Below are 20,292 nucleotides of genomic sequence, written 5' to 3' on the forward strand. Positions count from 1 at the left end.
AAGTGAGAGTGTTCAATTAGGGATTTATGGGTTATTCTAGAATATGCAAAGTGTCTATCCTATTTCCAGCATAGATCATCTGGGATGCTAATATTTACAGAATAATGGTAAAAGTCGATTGTACATTTGCAGTTTTGGCATTAAGCAAAAATCTAGAAAATCCAAACAAAAGTGTCAAACTCCTACGAACATGATGATACGTATGTGAATGATGCATACTTTTCCAAGAAATTCTTCGCCTGAACAGGGACTTGAAACCTGGACCCTCAGATTAAAAGTCTGATGCTCTACCGACTGAGCTATCCAGGCTCTCTTAAACATAATGCTGTACCTCAAATTGGAATTAATGTATATAAGAATAGATCTCCTTTAAGTCAGAGTGTTCAATTAGGGATTTATGGGTGATTCTAGAATATGAAAGTGTCTATCCTATTTCCAGCATAGATCATCTGGGGTGATAATATTTACAGAATAATGGTAAAAGTCGATTGTACATTTGCAGTTTTGGCATTAAGCAAAAATCTAAAAAATGCAAACAAAAGTCTCAAACTCTTAAGATCAACATGATACGTATGTGAATGATACATACTTTTCAAAAAAATTCTCCGCCTGAACAGGGACTTGAACCCTGGACCCTCAGATTAAAAGTCTGATGCTCTACCGACTGAGCTATCCAGGCTCTAAAAAATATAATACTGTACCTCAAATCGGAATTAATGTACATGTGAATAGATCTGCTTTACGAGAGAGTGTTCAATTATGGTTTTATGGGTGATTCTAGAATATGCAAAGTGTCTAATCCTATTTCCAGCATAGATCATCTAGGGTGCTAATAGTTACAGAATAATGTTAAAATTCGATTGTAAATTTGCAGTTTTGGCATTAAGCAAAAATCTAAAAAATCCAAACAAAAGTGTCAAACTCTTACGATCAACATGATACGTATGAGAATGATGCAAACTTTTCAAAGCAACTCTCTGCCTGGACAGGAACCTGAACCCTAGACCCTCAGATTAAAAGTCTGATGCTCTACCGACTGAGCTATCCAGGCTCTACAAAATTTAATACTGTACCTCAAATCGGAATTAATGTACATGTGAATAGATCTGCTTTAAGAGAGAGTGTTCAATTTTGGTTTTATGGGTGATTCTAGAATATGCAAAGTGTCTAATCCTATTTCCAGAATAGATCATCTAGGGTGCTAATAGTTACAGAATAATGGTAAAATTCGATTGTACATTTGCAGTTTTGGCATTAAGCAAAAATCTAGAAAATCCAAACAAAATTTTTAAACCGTTTTGATCAACATCATACGTATGTGAATGATGCATACTTTTCAAAGCAACTCTCCGCCTGAACAGGGACTTGAACCCTGGACCCTCAGATTAAAAGATCGATGCTCTACCGACTGAGCTATCCAGGCTCTACAAAATATAATGCTGTACCTCAAATCGGAATTAATGTACATGGAAATAGATCTGCTTTAAGAGAGAGTGTTCAATTATGGTTTCATGGGTGATTCTAGAATATGCAAAGTGTCTAATCCTATTTCCAGCACAGATCATCTAGGGTGCTAATAGTTACAGAATAATGTTAAAATTCGATTGTACATTTGCAGTTTTGGCATTAAGCAAAAACCTAAAAAATCCAAACAAAAGTGTCAAACTCTTTCGATCAACATGATACGTATGTGAATGATACATACTTTTCAAAAAAATTCTCTGCCTGAACAGGGACTTGAACCCTGGACCCTCAGATTAAAAGTCTGATGTTCTACCGACTGAGCTCTCCAGGCTCTAAAAGATATAATACTGTACCTCAAATTGGAATTAATGTACATGTGAATAGATCTGCTTTACGAGAGAGTGTTCAATTATGGTTTTATGGGTGATTCTAGAATATGCAAAGTGTCTAATTCTATTTCCAGCATAGATCATCTAGGGTGCTAATAGTTACAGAATAATGGTTAAATTCGATTGTACATTTGCAGTTTTGGCATTAAGCAAAAATCTAGAAAATCCAAACAAAAGTTTCATACTTTTATGATGAACATCATACGTATATGAATGATGCATACTTTTCAAAGCAACTTCTCCGCCTGAACAGGGACTTGAACCCTGGACCCTCAGATTAAAAGTCTGATGCTCTACCGACTGAGCTATCCAGGCTCTCCAAAACATAATGCTGTACCCCAAATCGGAATTAATGTACATAAGAATACATCTCCTTTAAGTGAGAGTGTTCAATTAGGGATTCATGGGTGATTCTAGAATATGCAAAGTGTCTAATCCTATTTCCAGCATAGATCATCTAGGGTGCTAATAGTTACAGAATAATGGTAAAAGTCGATTGTACATTTGCAGTTTTGGCATTAAGCAAAAATCTAGAAAATCCAAACAAAAGTGTCAAACTCTTACCATCATGATGATACGTATGTGAATGATGCATACTTTTCCAAGAAATTCTTCGCCTGAACAGGGACTTGAATCCTGGACTCTCAGATTAAAAGTCTGATGCTCTACCGACTGAGCTATCCAGGCTCTCGGAAACATAATGCTGTACCCCAAATTAGAATTAATGTATATAAGAATAGATCTCCTTTAAGTGAGAGTGTTCAATTAGGGATTTATGGGTGATTCTAGAATATGAAAGTGTCTATCCTATTTCCAGCATAGATCTTCTGGGGTGATAATATTTACAGAATAATGGTAAAAGTCGATTGTACATTTGAAGTTTGGCATTAAGCAAAAATCTAGAAAATGCAAACAAAAGAGTCAAACTCTTAAGATCAACATGATACGTATGTGAATGATACATACTTTTCAAAAAAATTCTCCGCCTGAACAGGGACTTGAACCCTGGACCCTCAGATTAAAAGTCTGATGCACTACCGACTGAGCTATCCAGGTTCTACAAAATAAAATACTGTACCTCAAATCGGAATTAATGTACATGTGAATAGATCTGCTTTAAGAGAGAGTTTTCAATTATGGTTTTATGGGTGATTCTAGAATATGCAAAGTGTCTAATCCTATTTCCAGCATAGATCATCTAGGGTGCTAATAGTTACAGAATAATGGTAAAAGTCGATTGTACATTTGCAGTTTTGGCATTAAGCAAAAATCTAGAAAATCCAAACAAAAGTGTCAAACTCTTACGATCAAGATGATACGAATGTGAATTATGCATACTTTTCAAAGCAATTCTCCGCCTGAACAGGGACTTGAACCCTGGACCTTTAGATTAAAAGTCTGATGCTCTACCGACTGAGCTATCCATGCCCTCCGAAATATAATGCTGTACCCCAAATTGGAATTAATGTACATAAGAATACATCTCCTTTGAGTGAGAGTGTTCAATTAGGGATTTATGGGTTATTCTAGAATATGCAAAGCGTCTATCCTATTTCCAGCATAGATCATCTGGGATGCTAATATTTACAGAATAATGGTAAAAGTCGAATGTACATTTGCAGTTTTGGCATTAAGCAAAAATCTAGAAAATCCAAACAAAAGTGTCAATCTCTTAATATCAACATGATACGTATGTGAATGATACATACTTTTCAAAAAAAATCTCCGCCTGCACAGGGACTTGAACCCTGGACCCTCTGATTAAAAGTCTGATGCTCTACCGACTGAGCTATCCAGGGTCTAAAAAATATAATACTGTACCTCAAATCGGAATTAATGTACATGTGAATAGATCTGCTTTGAGAGAGAGTGTTCAATTATGGTTTTATGGGTGATTCTAGAATATGCAAAGTGTCTAATCCTATTTCCAGCATAGATCATCTAGGGTGCTAAAAGTTACAGAATAATGGTAAAATTCGATTGTACATTTGCAGTTTTGGCATTAAGCAAAAATCTAGAAAATCCAAACAAAAGTTTCAAACTCTTTTGATCAACATCATACGTATGTGAATGATGCATACTTTTCAAAGCAACTCTCCGCCTGAACAGGGACTTGAACCCTGGACCCTCAGATTAAAAGTCTGATGCTCTACCGACTGAGCTATCCAGGCTCTACAGAATATAATATTGTACCTCAAATCGGAATTAATGTACATGTGAATAGATCTGCTTTAAGCGAGAGTGTTCAATTATGGTTTTATGGGTGATTCTAGAATATGCAAAGTGTCTAATCCTATTTCCAGCATAGATCATCTAGGGTGCTAATAGTTACAGAATAATGGTAAAATTCGATTGTACATTTGCAGTTTTGGCATTAAGCAAAAATCTAAAAAATCCAAACAAAAGTGTCAAACTCTTACGATCAACATGATACGTATGAGAATGATGCAAACTTTTCAAAGCAACTCTCTACCTGAACAGGAACCTGAACCCTAGACCCTCAGATTAAAAGTCTGTTGCTCTACCGACTGAGCTATCCAGGCTCTACGAAATTTAATACTGTACCTCAAATCGGAATTAATGTACATGTGAATAGATCTGCTTTAAGAGAGAGTGTTCAATTATGGTTTTATGGGTGATTCTAGAATATGCAAAGTGTCTAATCCTATTTCCAGAATAGATCATCTAGGGTGCTTATAGTTACAGAATAATGGTAAAATTCGATTGTACATTTGCAGTTTTGGCATTAAGCAAAAATCTAGAAAATCCAAACCGTTTTGATCAACATCATACGTATGTGAATGATGCATACTTTTCAAAGCAACTCTCCGCCTGAACAGGGACTTGAACCCTGGACCCTCAGATTAAAAGTTCGATGCTCTACCGACTGAGCTATCCAGGCTCTACAAAATATAATACTGTACCTCAAATCGGAATTAATGTACATGTGAATAGATCTGCTTTAAGAGATAGTGTTCAATTATGGTTTCATGGGTGATTCTAGAATATGCAAAGTGTTTAATCCTATTTCCAGCACAGATCATCTAGGGTGCTAATAGTTACAGAATAATGTTAAAATTCGATTGTACATTTGCAGTTTTGGCATTAAGCAAAAATCTAGAAAATCCAAACAAAAGTTTCAAACTTTTATGATCAACATCATACGTATATGAATGATACATACTTTTAAAAAAAATTCTCTGCCTGAACAGGGACTTGAACCCTGGACCCTCAGATTAAAAGTCTGATGCTCTACCGACTGAGCTATCCAGGCTCTAAAAAATATAATACTGTACCTCAAATCGGAATTAATGTACATGTGAATAGATCTGCTTTACGAGAGAGTGTTCAATTATGGTTTTATGGGTGATTCTAGAATATGCAAAGTGTCTAATCCTATTTCCAGCATAGATCATCTAGGGTGCTAATAGTTACAGAATAATGGTAAAATTCGATTGTACATTTGCAGTTTTGGCATTAAGCAAAAATCTAGAAAATCCAAACTAAAGTTTCAAACTTTTATGATCAACATCATACGAATATGAATGATGCATACTTTTCAAAGCAACTTCTCCGCCTGAACAGGGACTTGAACCCTGGACCCTCAGATTAAAAGTCTGATGCTCTACCGACTGAGCTATCCAGGCTCTCCAAAACATAATGCTGTACCCCAAATCGGAATTAATGTACATAAGAATACATCTCCTTTAAGTGAGAGTGTTCAATTAGGGATTCATGGGTGATTCTAGAATATGCAAAGTGTCTAATCCTATTTCCAGCATAGATCATCTAGGATGCTAATAGTTACAGAATAATGGTAAAAGTCCATTGTACATTTGCAGTTTTGGCATTAAGCAAAAATCTAGAAAATCCAAACAAAAGTGTCAAACTCTTACGATCATGATGATACGTATGTGAATGATGCATACTTTTCCAAGAAATTCTTCGCCTGAACAGGGACTTGAAACCTGGACCCTCAGATTCAAAGTATGATGCTCTACCGACTGAGCTATCCAAGCTCTCTGAAACATAATGCTGTACCTCAAATTGGAATTAATGTATATAAGAATAGATCTCCTTTAAGTGAGAGTGTCCAATTAGGGATTTATGGGTGATTCTAGAATATGAAAGTGTCTATTCTATTTCCAGCATAGATCATCTGGGGTGATAATATTTACAGAATAATGGTAAAAGTCGATTGTACATTTGCAGTTTTGGAATTAAGCAAAAATCTAAAAAATCCAAACAAAAGTGTCAAACTCTTACGATCAACATGATACGTATGTGAATGATACATACTTTTGAAAAAAATTCTCTGCCTGAACAGGGACTTGAACCCTGGACCCTCAGATTAAAAGTCTGATGCTCTACCGACTGAGCTATCCAGGCTCTCCAAAACATAATGCTGTACCCCAAATCGGAATTAATGTACATAAGAATACATCTCCTTTAAGTGAGAGTGTTCAATTAGGGATTCATGGGTGATTCTAGAATATGCAAAGTGTCTAATCCTATTTCCAGCATAGATCATCTAGGGTGCTAATAGTTACGGAATAATGGTAAAAGTCGATTGTACATTTGCAGTTTTGGCATTAAGCAAAAATCTAGAAAATCCAAACAAAAGTGGCAAACTCTTACGATCATGATGATACGTATGTGAATGATGCATACTTTTCCAAGAAATTCTTTGCCTGAACAGGGACTTGAACCCTGGACCCTCAGATTAAAAGTCTGATGCTCTACCGACTGAGCTATCCAAGCTCTACAAAATAAAATACTGTACCTCAAATCGGAATTAATGTACATGTGAATAGATCTGCTTTAAGAGAGAGTTTTCAATTATGGTTTTATGGGTGATTCTAGAATATGCAAAGTGTCTAATCCTATTTCCAGCATAGATCATCTAGGGTGCTAATAGTTACAGAATAATGCTAAAATTCGATTGTACATTTGCAGTTTTGGCATTAAGCAAAAATCTAAAAAATCCAAACAAAAGTGTCAAACTCTTACGATCAAGATGATACGTATGAGAATGATGCACACTTTTCAAAGCAACTCTCCGCCTGAATAGGAACCTGAACCCTGGACCCCCAGATTAAAAGTCTGATGCTCTACCGACTGAGCTATCCAGGCTCTTCAAAACATAATGCTGTACCCCAAATCGGAATTAATGTACATAAGAATACATCTCCTTTAAGTGAGAGTGTTCAATTAGGGATTTATGGGTTATTCTAGAATATGCAAAGTGTCTATCCTATTTCCAGCATAGATCATCTGGGATGCTAATATTTACAGAATAATGGTAAAAGTCGATTGTACATTTGCAGTTTTGGCATTAAGTAAAAATCTAGAAAATCCAAACAAAAATGTCAATCTCTTAATATCAACATGATACGTATGTGAATGATACATACTTTTCAAAAAAATTCTCCGCCTGAACAGGGACTTGAACCCTGGACCCTCAGATTAAAAGTCTGATGCTCTACCGACTGAGCTATCCAGGCTCTAAAAAATATAATACTGTACCTCAAATCGGAATTAATGTACATGTGAATAGATCTGCTTTACGAGAGAGTGTTCAGGTATGGTTTTATGGGTGATTCTAGAATATGCAAAGTGTCTAATCCTATTTCCAGCATAGATCATCTAGGGTGCTAATAGTTACAGAATAATGGTAAAATTCGATTGTACATTTGCAGTTTTGGCATTAAGCAAAAATCTAGAAAATCCATACAAAAGTTTCAAACTTTTATGATCAACATCATACGTATATGAATGATGCATACTTTTCAAAGCAACTTCTCCGCCTGAACAGGGACTTGAACCCTGAACCCTCAGATTAAAAGTCTGATGCTCTACCGACTGAGCTATCCAGGCTCTCCGAAACATAATGCTGTACCCCAAATCGGAATTAATGAACATAAGAATACATCTCCTTTAAGAGAGAGTGGTCAATTAGGGATTCATGGGTGATTCTAGAATATGCAAAGTGTCTAATCCTATTTCCAGCATAGATCATCTAGGGTGCTAATAGTTACAGAATAATGGTAAAAGTCGATTGTACATTTGCAGTTTTGGCATTAAGCAAAAATCTAGAAAATCCAAACAAAAGTGTCAAACTCTTACGATCATGATGATACGTATGTGAATGATGCATACTTTTCCAAGAAATTCTTCGCCCGAACAGGGACTTGAACCCTGGACCCTCAGATTAAAAGTCTGATGCTCTACCGACTGAGCTATCCAGGCTCTCTGAAACATAATGCTGTACCCCAAATTGGAATTAATGTATATAAGAATAGATCTCCTTTAAGTGAGAGTGTTCAATTATGGTTTTATGGGTGATTCTAGAATATGAAAGTGTCTATCCTATTTCCAGCATAGATCATCTGGGGTGATAATATTTACAGAATAATGGTAAAAGTCGATTGTACATTTGCAGTTTTGGCATTAAGCAAAAGTCTAGAAAATGCAAACAAAAGAGTCAAACTCTTAAGATCAACATGATACGTATGTGAATGATACATACTTTTCAAAAAAATTCTCCGCCTGAACAGGGACTTGAACTCTGGACCCTCAGATTAAAAGTCTGATGCTCTACCGACTGAGCTATCCAGGCTCTCCAAAACATAATGCTGTACCCCAAATCGGATTTAATGTACATAAGAATACATCTCCTTTAAGTGAGAGTGTTCAATTAGGGATTCATGGGTGATTCTAGAATATGCAAAGTGTCTAATCCTATTTCCAGCATAGATCATCTAATAATAATATATAATAATACATTTTATTTATATAGCGCCAACATATTCCGCAGCGCTGTACAATTTATAGGGTTCAGATACAGACATACATAACAAAGAACGTCATTTCACACAATGGGACTGAGGGCCCTGCTCAAAAGAGCTTACAATCTATGAGGTAGAGAGGGTGACACAAGAGGTAGCAGGGGCGGCATTGCTTATACAGTGTTCAGACAATTTTGTGCATTAGGAATTGTGATAGGCTTGTCTGAAAAGATGCGTCTTTAGTTTGCGTTTGAAACTGTAGAAGTTGGGAGTTAATCTGATTGTCCGGGGTAGAGCATTCCAGAGAAGTGGTGCAGCTCGGGAGAAGTCTTGTATACGAGCATGGGAGGTTCTGATAATAGAGGATGTAAGTGTTAGGTCATTGAGTGAGCGGAGAGCACGGGTTGGGCGGTAGACAGAGATGAGGGAAGAAATGTAGGGAGGTGCGGCATTATGGAGAGCCTTGTGGATGAGAGTAATAACTTTATATTTTATTCTATAATGAATAGGCAGCCAATGTAGCGACTGGCACAGACCGGAGGCATCGCTGTAGCGTCTAGCCTGATAGATGAGCCTGGCCGCTGCATTCAGAATAGATTGTAGAGGAGAGAGTTTAGTGAGGGGAAGACCGATTAGTAAGGAATTACAGTAGTCAAGGCGAGAATGAATCAGAGAGACAATAAGTGTCTTTAGTGTATCTCTGGTAAGGAAAGGGCGTATTCTGGAGATGTTTTTGAGGTGGAGGTGACATGAACGTGCGAGTGATTCAATATGAGGGGTGAAGGAAAGGTCTGCGTCAAATATGACCCCAAGGCAGCGGGCATGCTGCCTAGGAGTTATAGTAAGGCCTGAGACTGCAATGGATATATCAGGGACAGATCTGTTAGATGGTGGAAACAGTAGTAGTTCAGTCTTAGAGAGATTTAGTTTCAGATAGAGCGAGGACATGATATTAGAGACAGCAGAGAGACAGTCACTGGTGTTCTGAATGAGTGCAGGGGTGATGTCACGGGAAGATGTGTATAATTGGGTGTCATCAGCATAAAGATGGTACCTGAAGCCAAATCTGGCGATGGTTTGTCCAATGGGGGCTGTGTAGAGAGAAAAGAGCAGGGGGCCGAGGACCGAGCCCTGAGGAACCCCAACAGCAAGGGAAAGAGGGGAGGAAACAGAGCCCGCAAATGATACACTGAAAGTGCGGCCTGAGAGATAAGAGGAGAACCAGGAGAGCGCAGTGTCATTGAGGCCAACTGAGCGGAGCATAGTGAGGAGAAGTTGATGGTCATCATCTAGGGTGCTAATAGTTACAGAATAATGGTAAAAGTCGATTGTACATTTGCAGTTTTGGCATTAAGCAAAAATCTAGAAAATCCAAACAAAAGTGTCAAACTCTTACGATCATGATGATACGTATGTGAATGATGCATACTTTTCCAAGAAATTCTTCGCCTGAACAGGGACTTTAAACCTTGACCCTCAAATTAAAAGTCTGATGCTCTACCGACTGAGCTATCCAGGCTCTCTGAAACATAATGCTGTACCTCAAATTGGAATTAATGTATATAAGAATAGATCTCCTTTAAGTGAGAGTGTTCAATTAGGGATTTATGGGTGATTCTAGAATATGAAAGTGTCTATCCTATTTCCAGCATAGATCATCTGGGGTGATAATATTTACAGAATAATGGTAAAAGTCGATTGTACATTTGCAGTTTTGGCATTAAGCAAAAATCTAAAAAATGCAAACAAAAGTCTCAAACTCTTAAGATCAACATGATACATATGTGAATGATACATACTTTTCAAAAAAATTCTCCGCCTGAACAGGGACTTGAAACCTGGACCCTCAGATTAAAAGTCTGATGCTCTACCGACTGAGCTATCCAGGCTCTCTGAAACATAACGCTGTACATCAAATTGGAATTAATATATTTAAGAATAGATCTCCTTTAAGTGAGAGTGTTCAATTAGGGATTTATGGGTGATTCTAGAATATGAAAGTGTCTATCCTATTTCCAGCATGGATCATCTGGGGTGATAATATTTACAGAATAATGGTAAAAGTCGATTGTACATTTGCAGTTTTGGCATTAAGCAAAAATCTAAAAAATGCAAACAAAAGTCTCAAACTCTTAAGATCAACATGATACGTATGTGAATGATACATACTTTTCAAAAAAATTCTCCGCCTGAACAGGGACTTGAAACCTGGACCCTCAGATTAAAAGTCTGATGCTCTACCGACTGAGCTATCCAGGCTCTAAAAAATATAATACTGTACCTCAAATCGGAATTAATGTACATGTGAATAGATCTGCTTTACGAGAAAGTGTTCAGTTATGGTTTTATGGGTGATTCTAGAATATGCAAAGTGTCTCATCCTATTTCCAGCATAGATCATCTATGGTGCTAAAAGTTACAGAATAATGGTAAAATTCGATTGTACATTTGCATTTTTGGCATTAAGGAAAAATCTAGAAAATCCAAACAAAAGTTTCATACTCATTTGATCAACATCATACGTATGTGAATGATGCATACTTTTCAAAGCAACTCTCCGCCTGAACAGGGACTTGAACCCTGGACCCTCGGATTAAAAGTTCGATGCTCTACCGACTGAGCTATCCAGGATCTACAAAATAAAATACTGTACCTCAAATCGGAATTAATGTACATGTGAATAGATCTGCTTTAAGAGAGAGTGTTCAATTATGGTTTCATGGGTGATTCTAGAATATGCAAAGTGTTTAATCCTATTTCCAGCACAGATCATCTAGGGTGCTAAAAGTTACAGAATAATGTTAAAATTCGATTGTACATTTGCAGTTTTGGCATTAAGCAAAAATCTAAAAAATCCAAACAAAAGTGTCAAACTCTTACGATCATGATGATACGTATGTGAATGATGCATACTTTTCCAAGAAATTCTTCGCCTGAACAGGGACTTGAAACCTGGACCCTCAGACTAAAAGTCTGATGCTCTACCGACTGAGCTATCCAGGCTCTCTGAAACATAATGCTGTACCTCAAATTGGAATTAATGTATATAAGAATAGATCTCCTTTAAGTGAGAGTGTTCAATTAGGGATTTATGGGTGAATCTAGAATATGAAAGTGTCTATCCTATTTCCAGCATAGATCATCTGGGGTGATAATATTTACAGAATAATGGTAAAAGTCGATTGTACATTTGCAGTTTTGGCATTAAGCAAAAATCTAAAAAATGCAAACAAAAGTCTCAAACTCTTAAGATCAACATGATACATATGTGAATGATACATACTTTTCAAAAAAATTCTCCGCCTGAACAGGGACTTGAAACCTGGACCCTCAGATTAAAAGTCTGATGCTCTACCGACTGAGCTATCCAGGCTCTCTGAAACATAACGCTGTACATCAAATTGGAATTAATATATTTAAGAATAGATCTCCTTTAAGTGAGAGTGTTCAATTAGGGATTTATGGGTGATTCTAGAATATGAAAGTGTCTATCCTATTTCCAGCATGGATCATCTGGGGTGATAATATTTACAGAATAATGGTAAAAGTCGATTGTACATTTGCAGTTTTGGCATTAAGCAAAAATCTAAAAAATGCAAACAAAAGTCTCAAACTCTTAAGATCAACATGATACGTATGTGAATGATACATACTTTTCAAAAAAATTCTCCGCCTGAACAGGGACTTGAACCCTGGACCCTCAGATTAAAAGTCTGATGCTCTACCGACTGAGCTATCCAGGCTCTAAAAAATATAATACTGTACCTCAAATCGGAATTAATGTACATGTGAATAGATCTGCTTTACGAGAGAGTGTTCAGTTATGGTTTTATGGGTGATTCTAGAATATGCAAAGTGTCTCATCCTATTTCCAGCATAGATCATCTATGGTGCTAAAAGTTACAGAATAATGGTAAAATTCGATTGTACATTTGCAGTTTTGGCATTAAGGAAAAATCTAGAAAATCCAAACAAAAGTTTCATACTCATTTGATCAACATCATACGTATGTGAATGATACATACTTTTCAAAAAAATTCTCCGCCTGAACAGGGACTTGAACCCTGGACCCTCAGATTAAAAGTCTGATGCTCTACCGACTGAGCTATCCAGGCTACAAAAATAATAATACTGTTCCTCAACTCGGAATTAATGTACATGTGAATAGATCTGCTTTACAAGAGAGTGTTCAATTATGGTTTTATGGGTGATTCTAGAATATGCAAAGTGTCTAATCCTATTTCCAGCATAGATCATCTAGGGTGCTAATAGTTACAGAATAATGGTAAAAGTCGATTGTACATTTGCAGTTTTGGCATTAAGCAAAAATCTAGAAAATCCAAACAAAAGTGTCAAACTCTTACGATCAAGATGATACGAATGTGAATTATGCATACTTTTCAAAGCAATTCTCTGCCTGAACAGGGACTTGAACCCTGGACCCTCAGATTAAAAGTCTGATGCTCTACCGACTGAGCTATCCAGGCCCTCCGATATATAATGCTGTACCCCAAATTGGAATTAATGTACATAAGAATACATCTCCTTTAAGTGAGAGTGTTCAATTAGGGATTTATGGGTTATTCTAGAATATGCAAAGTGTATATCCTATTTCCAGCATAGATCATCTGGGATGCTAATATTTACAGAATAATGGTAAAAGTCGATTGTACATTTGCAGTTTTGGCATTAAGCAAAAATCTAGAAAATCCAAACAAAAGTGTCAATCTCTTAATATCAACATGATACGTATGTGAATGATACATACTTTTCAAAAAAACTTCTCCGCCTGAACAGGGACTTGAACCCTGGACCCTCAGATTAAAAGTCTGATGCTCTACCAACTGAGCTATCCAGGCTCTACAGAATATAATACTGTACCTCAAATCGGAATTTGTTGTGCATGTGAATACATCTGCTTTAAGCGAGAGTGTTCAATTATGGTTTTATGGGAGAGTCTAGAATATGCAAAGTGTCTAATCCTATTTCCAGCATAGATCATCTAGGTAGCTAATAGTTACAGAATAATGGTAAAATTCGATTGTACATTTGCAGTTTTGGCATTAAGCAAAAATCTAGAAAATCCAAACAAAAGTGTCAAACTCTTACGATCAACATGATACGTATGAGAATGATGCAAACTTTTCAAAGCAACTTTCTGCCTGAACAGGAACCTGAACCCTAGACCCTCAGATTAAAAGTCTGATGCTCTACCGACTGAGCTATCCAGGCTCTACAAAATTTAACACTGTACCTCAAATCGGAATTAATGAACATGTGAATAGATCTGCTTTAAGAGAGAGTGTTCAATTATGGTTTTATGGGTGATTCTAGAATATGCAAAGTGTCTAATCCTATTTCCAGCATAGATCATCTAGGGTGCTAAAAGTTACAGACTAATGGTAAAATTCGATTGTACATTTGCAGTTTTGGCATTAAGCAAAAATCTAGAAAATCCAAACAAAAGTGTCAAACTCTTACGATCAACATGATACGTATGAGAATGATGCAAACTTTTCAAAGCAACTTTCTGCCTGAACAGGAACCTGAACCCTAGACCCTCAGATTAAAAGTCTGATGCTCTACCGACTGAGCTATCCAGGCTCTACAAAATTTAATACTGTACCTCAAATCGGAATTAATGTACATGTGAATAGATCTGCTTTAAGAGAGAGTGTTCAATTATGGTTTTATGGGTGATTCTAGAATATGCAAAGTGTCTAATCCTATTTCCAGAATAGATCATCTAGGGTGCTAATAGTTACAGAATAATGGTAAAATTCGATTGTACATTTGCAGTTTTGGCATTAAGCAAAAATCTAGAAAATCCAAACAAAATTTTCAAACCGTTTTGATCAACATCATACGTATGTGAATGATGCATACTTTTCAAAGCAACTCTCCGCCTGAACAGGGACTTGAACCCTGGACCCTCAGATTAAAAGATCGATGCTCTACCGACTGAGCTATCCAGGCTCTAAAAAATATAATACTGTACCTCAAATCGGAATTAATGTACATGTGAATAGATCTGCTTTACGAGAGAGTGTTCAATTATGGTTTTATGGGTGATTCTAGAATATGCAAAGTGTCTAATCCTATTTCCAGCATAGATCATCTAGGGTGCTAATAGTTACAGAATAATGGTAAAATTCGATTGTACATTTGCAGTTTTGGCATTATGCAAAAATCTAGAAAATCCAAACAAAAGTTTCAAACTTTTATGATCAACATCATACATATATGAATGATGCATACTTTTCAAAGCAACTTCTCCGCCTGAACAGGGACTTTAACCCTGGACCCTCAGATTAAAAGTCTGATGCTCTACCGACTGAGCTATCCAGGCTCTCCAAAACATAATGCTGTACCCCAAATGTACATAAGAATACATCTCCTTTAAGTGAGAGTGTTCAATTAGGGATTCATGGGTGATTCTAGAATATGCAACGTGTCTAATCCTATTTCCAACATAGATCATCTAGGGTGCTAATAGTTACAGAATAATGGTAAAAGTCGATTGTACATTTGCAGTTTTGGCATTAAGCAAAAATCTAGAAAATGCAAACAAAAGAGTCAAACTCTTACGATCATGATGATACGTATGTGAATGATGCATACTTTTCCAAAGAAATTCTTCGCCTGAACAGGGACTTGAACCCTGGACCCTCAGATTAAAAGTCTGATGCTCTACCAACTGAGCTATCCAGTTTCTCTAAAACATACTGCTGTACTCCAAATTGAAATTAATGTATATAAGAATAGATCTCCATTAAGTGAGAGTGTTCAATTAGGGATTTATGGGTGATTCTAGAATATGAAAGTGTCTATCCTATTTCCAGCATAGATCATCTGGGGTGATAATATTTACAGAATAATGGTAAAAGTCGATTGTACATTTGCAGTTTTGGCATTAAGCAAAAATCTAGAAAATGCAAACAAAAGAGTCAAACTCTTAAGATCAACATGATACGTATGTGAATGATACATACTTTTCAAAAAACAAATTTCCGCCTGAACAGGGACTTGAACCCTGGACCCTCAGATTAAAAGTCTGATGCTCTACCGACTGAGCTATCCAGGCTCTACGAAATAAAATACTGTACCTCAAATCGGAATTAATGTACATGTGAATAGATCTGCTTTAAGAGAGAGTTTTCAATTATGGTTTTATGGGTGATTCTAGAATATGCAAAGTGTCTAATCCTATTTCCAGCATAGATCATCTAGGGTGCTAATAGTTACAGAATAATGGTAAAATTCGATTGTACATTTGCAGTTTTGGCATTAAGCAAAAATCTAGAAAATCCATACAAAAGTTTCAAACTTTTATGATCAACATCATACGTATATGAATGATGCATACTTTTCAAAGCAACTTTTCCGCCTGAACAGGGACTTGAACCCTGGACCCTCAGATTAAAAGTCTGATGCTCTACCGACTGAGCTATCCAGGCTCTCCAAAACATAGTGCTGTACCCCAAATCGGAATTAATGAACATAAGAATACATCTCCTTTAAGAGAGAGTGGTCAATTAGGGATTCATGGGTGATTCTAGAATATGCAAAGTGTCTAATCCTATTTCCAGCATAGATCATCTAGGGTGCTAATAGTTACAGAATAATGGTAAAAGTCGATTGTACATTTGCAGTTTTGGCATTAAGCAAAAATCTAGAAAATCCAAACAAAAGTGTCAAACTCTTACGATCATGATGATACGTATGTGAATGACGCATACTTTTCCAAGAAATTCTTCGCCTGAACAGGGACTTGAACCCTGGACCCTCAGATTAAAAGTCTGATGCTCTACCGACTGAGCTATGCAGGCTCTCTGAAACATAATGCTGTACCCCAAATTGGAATTAATGTATATAAGAATAGATCTCCTTTAAGTGAGAGTGTTCAATTAGGGATTTATGGGTGATTCTAGAATATGAAAGTGTCTATCCTATTTCCAGCATAGATCATCTGGGGTGATAATATTTACAGAATAATGGTAAAAGTCGATTGTACATTTGCAGTTTTGGCATTAAGCAAAAGTCTAGAAAATGCAAACAAAAGAGTCAAACTCTTAAGATCAACATGATACGTATGTGAATGATACATACTTTTCAAAAAAATTCTCCGCCTGAACAGGGACTTGAACCCTGGACCCTCAGATTAAAAGTCTGATGCTCTACCGACTGAGCTATCCAGGCTCTCTGAAACATAATGCTGTACCCCAAATCGGAATTAATGTACATAAGAATACATCTCCTTTAAGTGAGAGTGTTCAATTAGGGATTCATGGGTGATTCTAGAATATGCAAAGTGTCTAATCCTATTTCCAGCATAGATCATCTAGGGTGCTAATAGTTACAGAATAATGGTAAAAGTCGATTGTACATTTGCAGTTTTGGCATTAAGCAAAAATCTAGAAAATCCAAACAAAAGTGTCAAACTCTTACGATCATGATGATACGTATGTGAATGATGCATACTTTTCCAAGAAATTCTTCGCCTGAACAGGCACTTTAAACCTGGACCCTCAAATTAAAAGTCTGATGCTCTACCGACTGAGCTATCCAGGCTCTCTGAAACATAATGCTGTACCTCAAATTGGAATTAATGTATATAAGAATAGATCTCCTTTAAGTGAGAGTGTTCAATTAGGGATTTATGGGTGATTCTAGAATATGAAAGTGTCTATCCTATTTCCAGCATAGATCATCTGGGGTGATAATATTTACAGAATAATGGTAAAAGTCGATTGTACAATTGCAGTTTTGGCATTAAGCAAAAATCTAAAAAATGCAAACAAAAGTCTCAAACTCTTAAGATCAACATGATACATATGTGAATGATACATACTTTTCAAAAAAATTCTCCGCCTGAACAGGGACTTGAAACCTGGACCCTCAGATTAAAAGTCTGACGCTCTACCGACTGAGCTATCCAGGCTCTCTGAAACATAACGCTGTACATCAAATTGGAATTAATATATTTAAGAATAGATCTCCTTTAAGTGAGAGTGTTCAATTAGGGATTTATGGGTGATTCTAGAATATGAAAGTGTCTATCCTATTTCCAGCATGGATCATCTGGGGTGATAATATTTACAGAATAATGGTAAAAGTCGATTGTACATTTGCAGTTTTGGCATTAAGCAAAAATCTAAAAAATGCAAACAAAAGTCTCAAACTCCTAAGATCAACATGATACGTATGTGAATGATACATACTTTTCAAAAAAATTCTCCGCCTGAACAGGGACTTGAACCCTGGACCCTCAGATTAAAAGTCTGATGCTCTACCGACTGAGCTATCCAGGCTCTAAAAAATATAATACTGTACCTCAAATCGGAATTAATGTACATGTGAATAGATCTGCTTTACGAGAGAGTGTTCAGTTATGGTTTTATGGGTGATTCTAGAATATGCAAAGTGTCTCATCCTATTTCCAGCATAGATCATCTATGGTGCTAAAAGTTACAGAATAATGGTAAAATTCGATTGTACATTTGCAGTTTTGGCATTAAGGAAAAATCTAGAAAATCCAAACAAAAGTTTCATACTCATTTGATCAACATCATACGTATGTGAATGATGCATACTTTTCAAAGCAACTCTCCGCCTGAACAGGGACTTGAACCCTGGACCCTCAGATTAAAAGTTCGATGCTCTACCGACTGAGCTATCCAGGATCTACAAAATAAAATACTGTACCTCAAATCGGAATTAATGTACATGTGAATAGATCTGCTTTAAGAGAGAGTGTTCAATTATGGTTTCATGGGTGATTCTAGAATATGCAAAGTGTTTAATCCTATTTCCAGCACAGATCATCTAGGGTGCTAAAAGTTACAGAATAATGTTAAAATTCGATTGTACATTTGCAGTTTTGGCATTAAGCAAAAATCTAAAAAATCCAAACAAAAGTGTCAAACTCTTACGATCATGATGATACGTATGTGAATGATGCATACTTTTCCAAGAAATTCTTCGCCTGAACAGGGACTTGAAACCTGGACCCTCAGACTAAAAGTCTGATGCTCTACCGACTGAGCTATCCAGGCTCTCTGAAACATAATGCTGTACCTCAAATTGGAATTAATGTATATAAGAATAGATCTCCTTTAAGTGAGAGTGTTCAATTAGGGATTTATGGGTTATTCTAGAATATGAAAGTGTCTACCCTATTTCCAGCATAGATCATCTGGGGTGATAATATTTACAGAATAATGGTAAAAGTCGATTGTACATTTGCAGTTTTGGCATTAAGCAAAAATCTAAAAAATGCAAACAAAAGTCTCAAACTCTTAAGATCAACATGATACGTATGTGAATGATACATACTTTTCAAAAAAATTCTCCGCCTGAACAGGGACTTGAACCCTGGACCCTCAGATTAAAAGTCTGATGCTCTACCGACTGAGCTATCCAGGCTACAAAAATAATAATACTGTTCCTCAACTTGGAATTAATGTACATGTGAATAGATCTGCTTTACAAGAGAGTGTTCAATTATGGTTTTATGGGTGATTCTAGAATATGCAAAGTGTCTAATCCTATTTCCAGCATAGATCATCTAGGGTGCTAATAGTTACAGAATAATGGTAAAAGTCCATTGTACATTTGCAGTTTTGGCATTAAGCAAAAATCTAGAAAATCCAAACAAAAGTGTCAAACTCTTACGATCAAGATGATACGAATGTGAATTATGCATACTTTGCAAAGCAATTCTCCGCCTGAACAGGGACTTGAACCCTGGACCCTCAGATTAAAAGTCTGATGCTCTACCGACTGAGCTATTCAGGCCCTCCGAAATATAATGCTGTACCCCAAATCGGAATTAATGTACATAAGAATACATCTCCTTTAAGTGAGAGTGTTCAATTAGGGATTTATGGGTTATTTTAGAATATGCAAAGTGTCTATCCTATTTCCAGCATAGATCATCTGGGATGCTAATATTTACAGAATAATGGTAAAAGTCGATTGTACATTTGCAGTTTTGGCTTTAAGCAAAAATCTAGAAAATCCAAACAAAAGTGTCAATCTCTTAATATCAACATGATACGTATGTGAATGATACATACTTTTCAAAAAAATTCTCCGCCTGAACAGGGACTTGAACCCTGGACCCTCTGATTAAAAGTCTGATGCGCTACCGACTGAGCTACCCAGGCTCTAAAAAATATAATACTGTACCTCAAATCGGAATTAATGTACATGTGAATAGATCTGCTTTAAGAGAGAGTGTTCAATTATGGTTTTATGGGTGATTCTAGAATATGCAAAGTGTCTAATCCTATTTCCAGCATAGATCATCTAGGGTGCTAAAAGTTACAGAATAATGGTAAAATTCGATTGTACATTTGCAGTTTTGGCATTAAGCAAAAATCTAGAAAATCCAAACAAAAGTTTCAAACTCTTTTGATCAACATCATACGTATGTGAATGATGCATACTTTTCAAAGCAACTCTCCGCCTGAACAGGGACTTGAACCCTGGACCCTCAGATTAAAAGTTCGATGCTCTACCGACTGAGCCATCCAGGCTCTACAAAATTTAATACTGTACCTCAAATCGGAATTAATGTACATGAGAATAGATCTGCTTTAAGAGAGAGTGTTCAATTATGGTTTCATGGGTGATTCTAGAATATGCAA

At 36.5% G+C, this 20,292-nt stretch overlaps 17 non-coding genes across 17 annotated transcripts; all 17 read right to left on the reverse strand.

Moving 5' to 3' along the window:
* Nucleotides 1-606: 606 nt before the first annotated feature.
* TRNAK-UUU (transfer RNA lysine (anticodon UUU)) lies at nucleotides 607-679 on the reverse strand. The gene has a single exon. It is a non-coding gene; the product is annotated as a tRNA-Lys (tRNA).
* A 1,416-nt stretch (nucleotides 680-2,095) lies between these two features.
* TRNAK-UUU (transfer RNA lysine (anticodon UUU)) lies at nucleotides 2,096-2,168 on the reverse strand. Its single transcript has one exon. It is a non-coding gene; the product is annotated as a tRNA-Lys (tRNA).
* A 1,783-nt stretch (nucleotides 2,169-3,951) lies between these two features.
* TRNAK-UUU (transfer RNA lysine (anticodon UUU)) lies at nucleotides 3,952-4,024 on the reverse strand. The gene has a single exon. It is a non-coding gene; the product is annotated as a tRNA-Lys (tRNA).
* A 1,030-nt stretch (nucleotides 4,025-5,054) lies between these two features.
* On the reverse strand, nucleotides 5,055-5,127 carry TRNAK-UUU (transfer RNA lysine (anticodon UUU)). Its single transcript has one exon. It is a non-coding gene; the product is annotated as a tRNA-Lys (tRNA).
* A 300-nt stretch (nucleotides 5,128-5,427) lies between these two features.
* Nucleotides 5,428-5,500, reverse strand: TRNAK-UUU (transfer RNA lysine (anticodon UUU)). Its single transcript has one exon. It is a non-coding gene; the product is annotated as a tRNA-Lys (tRNA).
* A 299-nt stretch (nucleotides 5,501-5,799) lies between these two features.
* On the reverse strand, nucleotides 5,800-5,872 carry TRNAQ-UUG (transfer RNA glutamine (anticodon UUG)). Its single transcript has one exon. It is a non-coding gene; the product is annotated as a tRNA-Gln (tRNA).
* Nucleotides 5,873-6,169: 297 nt separating this feature from the next.
* On the reverse strand, nucleotides 6,170-6,242 carry TRNAK-UUU (transfer RNA lysine (anticodon UUU)). The gene has a single exon. It is a non-coding gene; the product is annotated as a tRNA-Lys (tRNA).
* Nucleotides 6,243-7,284: 1,042 nt separating this feature from the next.
* Nucleotides 7,285-7,357, reverse strand: TRNAK-UUU (transfer RNA lysine (anticodon UUU)). Its single transcript has one exon. It is a non-coding gene; the product is annotated as a tRNA-Lys (tRNA).
* Nucleotides 7,358-12,311: 4,954 nt separating this feature from the next.
* On the reverse strand, nucleotides 12,312-12,384 carry TRNAK-UUU (transfer RNA lysine (anticodon UUU)). Its single transcript has one exon. It is a non-coding gene; the product is annotated as a tRNA-Lys (tRNA).
* Nucleotides 12,385-12,683: 299 nt separating this feature from the next.
* On the reverse strand, nucleotides 12,684-12,756 carry TRNAK-UUU (transfer RNA lysine (anticodon UUU)). Its single transcript has one exon. It is a non-coding gene; the product is annotated as a tRNA-Lys (tRNA).
* Nucleotides 12,757-13,055: 299 nt separating this feature from the next.
* Nucleotides 13,056-13,128, reverse strand: TRNAK-UUU (transfer RNA lysine (anticodon UUU)). The gene has a single exon. It is a non-coding gene; the product is annotated as a tRNA-Lys (tRNA).
* A 299-nt stretch (nucleotides 13,129-13,427) lies between these two features.
* On the reverse strand, nucleotides 13,428-13,500 carry TRNAK-UUU (transfer RNA lysine (anticodon UUU)). The gene has a single exon. It is a non-coding gene; the product is annotated as a tRNA-Lys (tRNA).
* A 2,152-nt stretch (nucleotides 13,501-15,652) lies between these two features.
* TRNAK-UUU (transfer RNA lysine (anticodon UUU)) lies at nucleotides 15,653-15,725 on the reverse strand. Its single transcript has one exon. It is a non-coding gene; the product is annotated as a tRNA-Lys (tRNA).
* A 300-nt stretch (nucleotides 15,726-16,025) lies between these two features.
* On the reverse strand, nucleotides 16,026-16,098 carry TRNAK-UUU (transfer RNA lysine (anticodon UUU)). Its single transcript has one exon. It is a non-coding gene; the product is annotated as a tRNA-Lys (tRNA).
* A 669-nt stretch (nucleotides 16,099-16,767) lies between these two features.
* On the reverse strand, nucleotides 16,768-16,840 carry TRNAK-UUU (transfer RNA lysine (anticodon UUU)). The gene has a single exon. It is a non-coding gene; the product is annotated as a tRNA-Lys (tRNA).
* A 1,039-nt stretch (nucleotides 16,841-17,879) lies between these two features.
* TRNAK-UUU (transfer RNA lysine (anticodon UUU)) lies at nucleotides 17,880-17,952 on the reverse strand. Its single transcript has one exon. It is a non-coding gene; the product is annotated as a tRNA-Lys (tRNA).
* A 1,041-nt stretch (nucleotides 17,953-18,993) lies between these two features.
* On the reverse strand, nucleotides 18,994-19,066 carry TRNAK-UUU (transfer RNA lysine (anticodon UUU)). Its single transcript has one exon. It is a non-coding gene; the product is annotated as a tRNA-Lys (tRNA).
* Nucleotides 19,067-20,292: the final 1,226 nt, after the last annotated feature.

This window comes from Leptodactylus fuscus, chromosome 1 (assembly GCF_031893055.1).
Source record: "Leptodactylus fuscus isolate aLepFus1 chromosome 1, aLepFus1.hap2, whole genome shotgun sequence".
Taxonomy (NCBI): domain Eukaryota; kingdom Metazoa; phylum Chordata; class Amphibia; order Anura; family Leptodactylidae; genus Leptodactylus; species Leptodactylus fuscus.